Source organism: Branchiostoma lanceolatum, chromosome 8 (genome assembly GCF_035083965.1).
Source record: "Branchiostoma lanceolatum isolate klBraLanc5 chromosome 8, klBraLanc5.hap2, whole genome shotgun sequence".
Taxonomy (NCBI): Eukaryota; Metazoa; Chordata; class Leptocardii; order Amphioxiformes; family Branchiostomatidae; genus Branchiostoma; species Branchiostoma lanceolatum.
Window position 1 is genome coordinate 12,483,887 of NC_089729.1, and position 13,299 is coordinate 12,497,185.

Below are 13,299 nucleotides of genomic sequence, written 5' to 3' on the forward strand. Positions count from 1 at the left end.
GTATAAGATGAATGCATCTGATTATATTTTTAGAAGTGCATCGTATGGTAAGTCTCTAGTCATTCTCAATTCCTATCCCCTAGCTGTATCTGCTCTTAGACAGGAAGTATGAATGATTTGTGTTGGATTTATAAAGTTGTAATAGGCCACTATTCAAACAATGCCTTGAATATGGAATGATATTTGTTGATAGAGTTATTAGGACTCAAATGACTGTGCATCTCTGTTATATTGTATCTGACTCTTACCTCTTCCCTCATGACCTCAATGAAAAGCGGCCTGTGTGCCGATTTGAGCTTATCATGAATAAACAAAGGTTCAAACAAAAACAAACTTAAGTAGAAATAAAAGTTTAACTCAAAACTAGATTATATATTGTTATAGATTTTTATGCTTTCCATGTCTAGTTCCATTGAGATGTCTTGCTTGTTTTTGTCAGCAGGGCTAGCCCTTTGTAATAGCCACAGACTAGTTGGGCAGCCCTGGCTGTGTGTCCTGAACAGCCGAACCAAATAAATGAATAAGAAAAAAAAATCAAACTACTTGTACAATGAAGGTCTTTTGGATACATTTTGCATATTATTATCCATTGCAGCTCCCCCTTTCTCTCCACTGTAAGAAAATAATTCAAATTGAATATAGTTTTGAGTACTAAATTTGTAATCAATAGCCAAGTGTGCCATGTTTACAATGTAGCTGGCTTCTTAGAATTAGTAGGCAAAATTGAATGCATAACTTTTCTGCAAACTATTTTTGAAAAGATAGTATCTTTCAATTGGCATGAAATTTGACTCTTGTTATGGATTGATTTTTTTATCAAGCTTTATATTGTATACAGTCAAGTTATGATTTACAATTTACAATTACATCCATTTACTTGTCTCTTACCCAAATTACAATTAGACAACAACAAAAACAGTTCTATCACATATGTATGCACCAAGCAGAATGCATAGCAGAAAATATGAACAGCAAACTTTGACAATGTTAGAATTGCAATTAAATGTAATCATACGCCTCATCCTATATCAAATATGCCATTGTTTGATTTTCTTCTGCAGCTCGCTTTTTGCTTCCTAGAAAGATACAAATGAAAAATCGTATATATTATGCTTTATTTCATACTGGAAAGAAGCTGAAGGTCTAGTAGAAGACAGTTCCACACTGTATTACTAAGCACTCAAGAATGACCGCCCGTCATAGCATTCTAGAAATCGTAACGCTGACATTTTCGCAATCCCCCATTCATGTCTGCATCTGTCTCTTACTGATCAATATCCACACTTCATTAGAAAGCGTGGCATTGATTTCGTTCTAAGGAATTTACTTCTGGGGTAATGACCATCCATCAAACTGTCAGGTGGCATAGCTCTGACATTTTCCTGCTCCGCAAACATCAAAACTTAGATCTGCAACCTTAACCTTCTAATGCTTTTTAGTTCACTTTTGACAGACATGTATAGTAAGTAATGTGCAGTTATGTGTCATTGTAAGAAATTTGACTATAGGTTACAGAATCTGATGTATGTGATATTTAGCAATCAGCATCTTCCAAATCATTAGAATTCTACAACCTTAAGGTCCTAATGCTTGTTAGTTCTCTTTTGACATATAAGTAATGATATTGTGCAGTTATTTGTCATTGTAAGAAATTTGACTGTAGGTTACAGATGTATGTCATATTAGCAGTCAGTATCTTCCTACATATCTTAATCATATCTTGTCACTCCTTTTTTGGATCCAACGTATGATTTAGAGTTCATGAATCATGGAGGTTTGTTGAAAGGAAGAGGTGGTATGAGCAAGTTTCAATGCTGTCTTTGATTTCTTTAGAACGAGATAACAGCATTTGAGCAGTAAGAATTTATTCACCTTTTTTAATTTTTATTTGTCCACTTTTTGTTTTTTGTTACCTGTACATTTATGTTTATCCTGAATAGAATATTGCAAAAAATTAGAACACTGTCAGACATCCTATACATACAATTTTTTCTGTTCATAAAACACAGAGTATTTTGCTTCCAAGTTAAGAAATTCTTTTGGGTACATGGTCTAGTGACTCCATCACAAAAGTTCAGCCTTCTGTAACATTGTCACATACTGAGTTACTGAGGCATCAAATGCACCTGCCAGCCTCTATTACTTACTACATGGATGCATGAAAAATAAAACATCTTTTGTAACCCATGTGTAGCATAGTATATCAATCAATGGCTTGGGCTAAGCTGTACCTATTCTACTGACTTTATTACATTTTGTGCCACTATTGATTGCTTATAGTGGTTGATACTGTCCATATGCTTAATTTAAGTAGATTTGTGTAGCTCCTCTTCAGATGGTGAAATTCCTATATGGTTGACAAAAAAACATTCTGAATTAAAACCATTTCAAAGCACATAATCGGCAACAAACTCAGTATTCCATATTTTACAGCTGCAAATGCAGTATTCCATATTTTACAGCAACGGAAGTAATCAATTGAGTTCATAATGTAGGAATAATTATTGTTTCAGTAACATTTTATGGAAATTGTATAATTTTATGCTTATCTTGAATCTGGACTTTAACTTATTGCAAATATGTATTGTTGACAGCTAAATCTTACAGAACATTTGTTGTTCTGTTCTGCCAGGTGAAAATGAGCAGACAACTTGGATTTGACCAGGAAGATTTTTTTAAAAACCCATACCACTGTTGGTCGGAAGCAAGCTGACATAGCATTCACCCAGGCAGTGTCCCTACAACACTGGAGTAAAGGGTTAGGCGACCATGACACAAGGTAAGGGTAATCACTACAGTACTGTAATACCCCTAGTGAATTTTGTACTGCTTAACTGAACGTACCTTAGCTAATTCAAGGGTTACCGTAAGATTATTGGGAATTTGGTCCAATATGTTGATCCCTTCCCACTTCATGAGAGATCAACTTAACATGGTGACACTAAAACTGAAACATCACACTGGGAAGAAAACAAACAAACGTTGGGACAGTCATCAGAAGTTGCTTTTTGCTAGTCAAGCAGATTTCTAGACTTGATTTGCAACAAGAATTGCTGATTTTAGCTGTCTCTTTTCCTAGGAGAATACCATATCTTATAAACTGCAGTAGTAGCTATAACTAATGAAGACAGTTTTTTTTGCAACTTAGAATACCACAAGTATATCGTGAGCACTTGTTTGACATGCCTCTCCTCGGTGCTGAATTATGTACTGTTATTAACATCAAGCTTTCATATGGGGATCATCCTGATGCACCTGTGCTAAGACACTACATTCTAGACTAAGAATCTTGAAAAGACGAGTATGGGGCAAGATGTCATTAATGAAATATCATGATTTAAAAAAATGTTCATTATTGTATTGATGAATCTAAGTATCATTCTGCCTATGGTAAAACATCTAATGCACGTATACTAAGGGACTACATTCTAGATTGAAAATCACAAGAAATGTGGGTCAAGATTTCATTTATAAGATATCATTACTTTTTAGATGTTAATTATTGTTAAACAATTGATGAATCTAAGTTTCATTTTACCTATTTTAAGACATCTGAAAAAGAATGGGCCTTAGGTTAAGGCGGGTAAGCTAACACTAAGGGATGCACAAGAAACCCTGAGAGTATGCAATAGTTTCCTCTTGGTGTGTCTCGTAACTTCACAATCATATACTAAGTGATGTGAGAACACGCCAGGGTGTCCTAAACTTATTCACACATTGAAATTCCAGTCACAGTTACACCTGAACAGTCATCCATACAAATGGTTGTGTCGATGATAGGAGCGAAGGGGAAAATTACTTTTCATGGCTTGTTTACTTGAAGTCCTCTGAGTACATGCCGCGTCATGCCTCACTTATATTCTAGTCAGCGTTCGCGCTACTCTCGCACGGCGGAAGGGTTACACTATCCACGGTCCTCCTGATTGGATTTTGTCGTATTTTGGTTGAAAGTTAAAGAGCTTGCGAGGTCATTGCGGATTGCAGCGAGGGGTACCGTATCGGTGGCTGTGTTTCGTTGCGTAACTAATTATTTTCTCGTGCAAGACGCGTGCGTGTCGCCGCGTTTAAACCCGGCTAGGCACAGTTGGGTGAACTTGAAGGATAATGTATTTTACTCGGGAGGACTGTTGTGTAACAGGGTGGCTGACATGCTGTATGCCGAGACTGATGGGCTGTCAAAATGTACTAGAGCAAACAGATTGTCAACGGCTTTCCCATGGCAGAAATAAATGGGCAAGAGAGCATTTTGCAAAGTCACCATGAATCGTAGCAATAATTTTCTTTTGCTGATTATTATAAATTGATATGAATGCCCCCTCCTGTAATAACATTATCCTTGAAATTGTCGTTGTGTTCCCCTTGCAATTTCTTCCAATTGGCATACTCGTATTCATTGTTTGGGTTTACATTTCTGGACTTTTTTGTCAGTTCATACTTTAATCACTCAAGAACAACTGATGTAAAAAGTGACAAAGCATACTAGATTAAGCATTGATTTACTTTATTGAGGGCAAAAGGGCTTGGTTATCTTATGTGTTACAAATGTTACAAATTAGTGGTTATCAGAGCATGTCTCTTGCCTGTAAAAGTTCTAGAAGTTTTAAGACAAACTTGAAATTGAGCCAATCTAAACGCCATCGATTTTACTGAAGTGTCAATACTTCCAAATAAGTATTTACCATGTCAGGGATTGGAACTAAGTGAAACATTAAGAACAGAAAACCGAGAATGGTAGAGAAAACTTAGTTGTGAGATCTTCTGTGTTGACCCAACAGTCAATTATATATAATTAGACTAATGGATAGATGAGGTGAGAGATGTCAACAATAACATAGGATATAAATAGATCCTGGAGCATGATGTCATTGGTTTAAAAGAGTTTTGTTGTTATTGGGTGTTACAAAAGTCCCCAAAAGTAGTCTATGGTTATTAGAGCACGTCTCTTGCCTGTGATATTATGATAAAAATCCAAAGAAGTTTTATGTCAAACTTGAAATTGGGGCAATCTATATTCCATCACTTTTACTGAAGTGTCAATACTTCCAAATTAGTTTACAATTGAACTGTTTGATCTATGTTCTCATGGGTCAAATACCGAGCAGTAGCTTAATGAAGTGCAATGGAAACAAATATAGTCTACTGAAATAGAGAACACTTGAATTATTTAACATATGGCATTGTGCTTGAGGAACAGCTGGGGTAATGGCTAAGTGAGTATAGTGTTGCACTCGGTAGGACGTGAGTTCAATCCCTGGCCGAGTCATACTAAAGACTTTATATATGGTACATACTGCTTTTCTTGATTATTTTCTTAATTGTAACTTAATTTTAGCTGAATTTTTAACGGTCACTAGTCAACGGCTAAAATTTCATCATAACAAATATTTGATCACTAAAATTTGAGACAGTAATGTTTGTTCCCACCGTTAGAATTAAGTGCAGTGACCTACTCCATTTTCCCCCCAAACGCTATATTTTCCTCCCGCTATATTAAAGTGATTTACAGTGCTTTGTCTGCTTATCACAAGCATTTGGGACAGAGTATGTTAGTTGAACACACACATGTACACCACTACCAGTGGACTAGCCCCTTGCTGTAGTGATTGCACCAAATTCTGTGGCCAAAAAAAGGAAAGTAATCTCGATCCAGTTTAGCTCACTGAAGAGCTAGTCTTCCACTGGTCGTGACAGCTGGTGTGTTACACGGTTATACCGGCTAATATATAGATACAGATACAGATACAGACAGAGAAGACAGATGCTATGTACAGTATTTACAAGTTCATTGTACCGGGGAAATTCCCCTAGCTCTTTTCCACAAGCACAATGAACAGTGGACCACGGCTTAACGTCCCGTTCTAAGTTCTATTGAAACAGAGTTGGGCCCCACCCTATGCACCGTCCGATGTGGGAAAGACTTTGAATACACTGTACATGCAATTACTTGTAAATGCATGTAATTACTTGAAAAGTGCATTCTCCTTTATTTATGAAAGAGGCAGAAAAAAATTATTGCAACAAGCATGAATAGTTACAACTTCCCGTATGACATTTAACAACAGGTTACTTCAATGTGACTTTGTCCTTTGATTGGTTGTGCAATTAGTCATTCATGGTTAAGTTGGCAATCCAAGGGCATTGTTTGGCAGTGAAAAACAGCTGCTTCTCTAGACTTTTGGCAGTTGTTGCAATCGCTTGGCAGACTTTGTGGAACCAGAGGTGGGAGTTATCTGATTCTGCTTGATGTCATTTTGAATCCCAGAGGCTTGATAGTCTAGACTTTACAATAATGTTTTGGGCATCAAACATTGGAAGTTTTATTTTCACGCAAGACGAAAGTTCACCCGTATACACATTGTCAAATATCTATCTGAATCATATGTCATGGACTCTGTCGGTAAAATAAAGTTCTATTTGCACATTTCATTAGTACAAATACAACAAATGTTCCATCTACACACAATTCATTAATGGATGAATCTGCAAGATCTAATTTTCAGAAACCTATGGCAAAGAATGACAATACAATTTGATATTGAAAGCTGTCCAACCTCAGACTGAGGACGAAGCATGGCACTTTTTTGTTAGCTAGTAGTGCAATGTGTCTGCGCTACAGCTCACATGCATTTTGTATTTTGGGCCAATCCCACCTGGTCAACCCTTCTCTTCTTGGTGTGTTGGGTTATGTTACATGTACGTTCAGAGGTTTGACACCCAATTGATATCATGTGACTGTCACAGAAGTTTGTATTGTTTGGGTGAGGAACAGATCGTTGTGACGGTCGTGTGGCGTGACCAACAGATCGTTGTGACAGTCGTGTGGCGTGACAAACAGATCGTTGTGAGTCGTGTGGTGTGACGGCAGATTGTTTGACCCAGAACACAGATTTCGTTGATTCGAATCCTGTCATGTCACCCTCGCAATTAACACAACTTTTTTACTCAACCCAGGTAAAAATGGGTACCTGACTTCGGTTGGAGAGAGAGATGCACCGGGCCCTTAACACAGTGGATAACAACCCACTGCCCCTACGACCTCAAAGAAAGGTTATGGGACTACCTTTTATGATGCGGTATGAAATGTGCCTACAGCAAGTCTTAACAAATGAAAGGTCTTCCCCGAAATGATTTTTGATGCAATTCCTTTTGTTATTTTTCATCAATGATTAGACCATTGCCCAGCAGCTATCTCAAAAATAGTTTGATGAAGAGGGTGACAGGAAAGGATTTGAGTTGGATTTTTTGTTCTTAATATAGATCAGCGGACTGGGTACCATGATTGACACAGCTGTCTGCTGATCGTGTCTTTTGACTTGATGTCTTTATTCTCAGCAAAACTGTATAAAGCGACTATCTAAAAGATAGTTTGATGAAGAGGGTGATTAGGAAAGGATTGGAGTTGGATCTTGTTGATGTTCGCAGCACCGTGCCCTTATAGATCAGCCGTACAGGGTGCTATGATTGACACAGCTGTCTACTGATCGTGTCTATTGACTTGATGTCTTGATTGTCAATAGAGCTTTGACAGTCTTTCAACACACATAGAGGCCTTAGAAGCTTTAGTTAAGTACTGTAAATCCATTAGTGGTGTACCACTAGTGTTTCTGGACTTTTATGTGATATTTGTATCTGTGTAACTGGATACTCGCCCTTCAGCATAACACACCAGCTTTGCAAGCACACGGTGCAGCAGCAGCTAGTTATTTGTTTATTGGTTTGGCTGTTCAGGACACACAGCCTAGCCTGGGCTGCCCAACTACATGTAGCCTGTGGCAAGACATCACAATGGACAGCATAATGAGCTATAACAAGCAGCTGGTTATATTACACTGAACTGCCTGTCACACCCATTCTTTGCACATCTACTGCAAGTGTTCTTATATAAGAGCTGTCTAGTGAGGATGCTCCAACAGTACTTCTGATAACACTTTCCATATATAAGGTACTGTCACATTTGTCATAGAATTTTCAGCAACAGTAACTGTTACCTAAGCAACTGGATACGATTTCAGAAACGGTCAGACGTTTCAAGTAGCATCCACTGCTTTGGTCAGTGAAACTGATTGAAATTTTTCGATCAGCAGGTTTTTAACCACGTACTATGACTTGATATGCAGTTATATAAAAGTGAAGACAATTTTAGATAGTGCAATAGGAAAAAAAATGAATCAACGTCAAGACAATCATTCTACAAAAGTCTTTTCTGTCTCATGACAGCTGCAATTTGTACGATACATCAATGACTGTCGTAAGAATGTGCTCAAACTGCTGTTACAGTTGTAAATCCAACATTCGTCAACACTGATGTGTGTGTACTGTATATGTGTGTATACTATTTCAGGGCTGTAGCTAACTTTAAAAGATATTTTTTCCATCATCCCAGTTCCCATTGACGAAAAGATCCTACAAAATAGTCTTTTTTTTCTGTGACCTTGTATAAACCTCTATCAATTTATTCAAATTTTGACATTTTCACATCTTTCGTCATGGATTTTTGTCCGTCAAGGTTAATGGAATGGTCTAAAACATTTCCATCGAATGCAACAAAATTCCGTGGAATGATGGGTGGTGCCTAGGATCCTGTACTATTTGTACTATTTGTACTATTTGAGTGAGTGCACGCTTGACATAACTCGTGCAGTGGTGCCTAGGATCCTGTACTATTTGTACTATTTGTACTATTTGAGTGAGTGCACGCTTGACATAACTCGTGCAGAAGTTTCGGGAGAAAAGAAACCAGGGGACTGGAATGAAGACAAAGAAAGCGCTGTCACTACTGATCACTGTGACACGAGGTATAATATATAACTATGCGGCTAATGAATTATGTGTAATGGAACGTAGCAAGGAAATGTATGATGTCTTTAACGTGCCATAAATCACGTTGTACATCGGCAGCATGTTTCCCGGCGCAGCAAAATTACACGGGCTCATTTAGCGACAGAGATTGATGAAGTGTAAGGTGGGAATAGATGGCGTGGATTACGTTTCTCTGCAAACTCGGCAGTTTGGGAGTTTAGATGTATGAGAATTCTGTGCTGACAGCCGTATGCTGTCCTATTTAGTACGGCTTCGTTCAAACAATAATGGCTTTTTCAGCCTGGCACGCTTAATTGCACATATGTCTCTGAGAGCGACACTAGCATACAGCTATAGGACAATGAACTGTATACCTGTTGTCCTGAATAGTAATTTATAGTGCTGTTTCTGAATGATACTGTAGTTGGACAGCTACATGTTGTATACAGTGCAAACTTTTGAATCCTCGGAATTGTTAAGTCCCTTTTTGAATAAAAAGACATGAAAGCAAAATTTGAACTCATGGGCCAGAAGCAGTAACTAATAGAAAAATGAACAAAAATACCACCAGACTATGCATGCTATTGCAGTGATACAAATAAGCTTAAGAATAATGCCTTTAGTTCCCCAGTGACTTTTCAATATACATGTGCGTACATTGTATACAGCAATATCCACTGCATATGCCTAAGTACAAGATAAACGACTGGTTAAGTAACCCCTATTTTTACTGTTTTTAAAATTCAATTTTTTTTCTTTAAAAGATTTGGAGATTACTTCCAGACATCCATCACTCTTCTTCACTAGAATAAACTGGCAGAAAGAAACAATGCTGGTTCTTGTTTTTTTCACTGTCACTTTATGTTCATTGTTTTCACGGTCACCTCTATACCGCGAAGTTATCATCACCGTGAAAAAACCTGTTGTTATTATTTTTGATTCCCTCATGCATGCATCCGTTCTGTAAACCACTCGCTGCCAGCGTGAAGTTACAGTTCAGTGAAAATGTCCATTTTCCTCACACCATGAAATTTTGCTACCGTGAAGATAAAGTAGATTATAGTAACTGGAAAAAAATGGTTGAATATGTCAAAGTTACTCATTCCGAAGCTTCATTAACAACCCTAACTGTAGCTCTAATTTGAATAGGCTATAATGGGCAAAGGAACCCTGCTCAAAAATCTACAGTAACACTTACTAACAGCTGCGTCATATTTCTGTACAGTGACAGATCTAGGACAGGAGCTTAATGTATTACAGTCTGCAACAGACTTTACATAACGTTCGTTCAGTCACATCTGTCGCAATCTTAGTTTAATCTGATTCTGATTGTTAGATTACTGCTGAATGTGCTCAGATTGTGTATTGCTTCATGTGTTCAATATTATTTGTGTAAAGAAATGCATTACCATCTAATTTACATCCTTTCAAGTTTTCCTTTACTTTCTATCCCGGAATTATTATTGGGTAGGCCGACTACTCTCTCTTCACAGCCAATGGCTGAACTGCGAGGAGCGCACACTTGGCGGGGCTAGATCACTAACTCAGGTGACCTCAATACGACAATTGCCCCATGTGCGGCCATAGGACAGTAGGTTTTGAACCACTCACGCCGGGAAGGACCCCTACTCTTTTCGATAAGTGTGGTGGGGTCTTTAACATACTCGAGGCGTGACTCTCCTCAAACACGGGACCTCCATTCAACGTCCTATCCAAGGGACGTCCCTAGCCAAAGCTAGGTACTCATTTACACCTAAGTGAAGTGAGGAAAGTCGTTTTTGTTAGAATCCTTCTTCCTGTAAAATTAACGTAAAGCATTCTCTTACATTCTTGTCATTCTTTCTTTCTGTCAGGTATTTTCTGACCAACTTTGCCTCTGTTTGAGATTCATTCTACATTGTATGTACTTTGACTTCATTGTTCTTTTGAACTCTGTAATCTTGGTTATGTACGAAGTCATGTAGTTACTGATACATGTACTTAAAATTTGGCATATTTACATGTATGGGTAGCCTTCAAATCACTGTTGATTACAATACTTGGAGCTTTTAACCTTCTCCCTGCTGCCTAATCCCATCACCCATATACATTGACTGTGTAGAATTGGTAGCCAGATGGCTACTTCAGTGTGCTAAAGGTTAAACTCCCTTACATGCTTGACAGTCTTTACATGATGACCACATGTTTAATTTTGAATCCAAACATGCCAACCGCCATTCTTATCTTAAGACTCTATCTTAAGAAATCCAGCCCATGGATCAATGAGAATTCTTAAACCACTGTGGCTCAGAGAATGCAGATTTCTGTGATATCTTTACTGTGATATCTTAATCTTGGGGTTTTTGTACTTTTGATTGACATTTGAAGCAGTGGGTAAAAAGATTATCATCATTATCTGTTGGCCTTTGGTTTTGGGTCGGGCAGGATACTGCTGTTACAGTAACACTACTGTAACAGTACTGTTAATGCAGATATTTTTGCGGTGGTTTTATGCTTGCGGTTTTAGCAGTGACCTCTAAATATCTGCATTAACAGTACTGTAAGGTTCCATATCAAACTTACAACCACCGCAAAAATGCTTGTCCTGCCTTCTGTCCACCACGAACCGCGAGCTTAAAATCACCGAAAACACTCATTATGTATGATTTTCTCCTTACCACAATATCAAATCACTGCAATATGCAGTTCTGGTAATGCCAAAAACATTGCACACTAACTCTCTGGTTGTGCACAAAGCACTTTGTTAGTACTGTACATCTTATGCTAATAGCCTATGGATGGTCTGAGAAATGCAAAGCTAGATTATCTAGATACAGAAACTGCATTGTGCTTTGTGTAAACATTATCCATGAGTTAAACTTGCAAACTCTTGGGTAGGTTGGGGGTAATACGCTTGAAAAGTCAGTTTGCAAAGCTGCAGTACAAGAAATTATTATACCATTTCTTTACATTCTAACTCTTTCTTAAATCTCATTCATGATATCGTTTATGAAGATCACATTAGTTAAATGATCAACATTTTCTGGTAGCATTTTCTTTTCCATTACACAGGATTTGCCCTAGATATCAGGAACAGATGTAGGCTTTGATTCTTTCTGAATACAGGGCTATTTTTGACGTCAGGGATATCCATGTATAAAAAGATTAAGTTGTCCCTATCCCACGATTATGGTGGATCTTACTATGATGGAACAAGCATAGCTATCCTAATGCCTCTCTCCATATCAGTGCATTACTAGAAATCCTCTCCATCAAATAATAGTTGGAATCGTCAAAGAAAAGTTGACACAAATGTCAGTAACCTATAAGGTTTATCATTTTGTTATAATCATATTTTGACCCTTTGCATGGAAAAGGTCATAGATCACATTTGAATGAATTTCGTACATTTTGTAGATGGTTTTTAGTATTTGACGGGTTTTAAATTTAGAGAGAGATAGGTCCGAGGGAAAACATACATGTAGTTGATTAGAATGCATAACAGCCCTTTCTATTGATCCTAGTTTTATCAAAGCAATGAATCCTTTTAGTTAACAGAAGGGCTTTCTTTTTGATGTGTATCAAGTAGTGTCATTTTGTTCAAGGAGTAGGATCAAAATTCCGGTAGCACAAAAATAACCAAGTGAAAGATTTCCCTGACATGGCTACAGTTTAAAGGGGCATATTGTAGAATCTGGTGGGCAAAAACTACAAATAATAAGAATTTGAAAGATCTACATTAAGATTAACATTTGTAACTTATTTGTTACTTATTTCTAACATATGCCCGTCATTTTGTCACATTTCCACCATTAAGAAACGACGAAAAACGCAAAACGTGTAAAATCTGGTTCATTTACGTATTAACTTGCGTCCCGCAAGTTAATATGCAAATAAGCCAGCGTAGAACGCTAAGAAATAATCGAATCGACCGTTACGGTCGGAGATCGAGAGTCATAGAAAAATCACCACAAGTGATCAAACTTCAGAACGTCGCATGTTCGATCGTGTGTTCGGCGATGGTTCAACAAAATGGCGGACAAGTCAAGTGGTGGTGGGGATTGCGCATACATTTTTTTTAGACGTCCGCACGATACTACAAAGTCGCATCCATACGTGATAAATATTGCTGTGCAGTGTAATAAGGTATGTTCAACTAATGATTCTGTTTTTGATTATTTGTCTACATTGTAGACAAATAATCAAAAACAGAATTTTGTTTTATGCTCATGTCACAATATGCCCCTTTAAGAGTGTTTGAAATTTGAAGGACAATTTGAAAGCACATTACAACTAAGTTGAATTTTATCTTATATGGAAGTATGGTGTATTGACACTTCAGTAATGGAATATAGATTGCCACAATTTCAAGTTTGATGTAAAAAACGTCTATTACAATTTTACAGGCAAGAGACATGCCCTTAGTAATAACTATAGACTTCTTTTTGGGACAGTTGTAACAGATATATACGAAACACAAAGATAGCTCTTTTGCCCTTAACAATGTACAACGATTTTATT

At 37.5% G+C, this 13,299-nt stretch overlaps 2 protein-coding genes across 2 annotated transcripts in view; one reads left to right on the top strand and one right to left on the bottom strand.

Moving 5' to 3' along the window:
* LOC136440919 (tubulin-specific chaperone D-like) overlaps window positions 1–13,299 on the top strand; it is a 154,159-nt gene that overhangs the window by 49,406 nt on the left and 91,454 nt on the right. The gene's annotated exons all lie outside the window — the stretch shown is intronic.
* Window positions 1–13,299, bottom strand: part of LOC136440920 (glycine receptor subunit alpha-3-like) — a 62,060-nt gene that overhangs the window by 24,217 nt on the left and 24,544 nt on the right. The window lies entirely within an intron of this gene.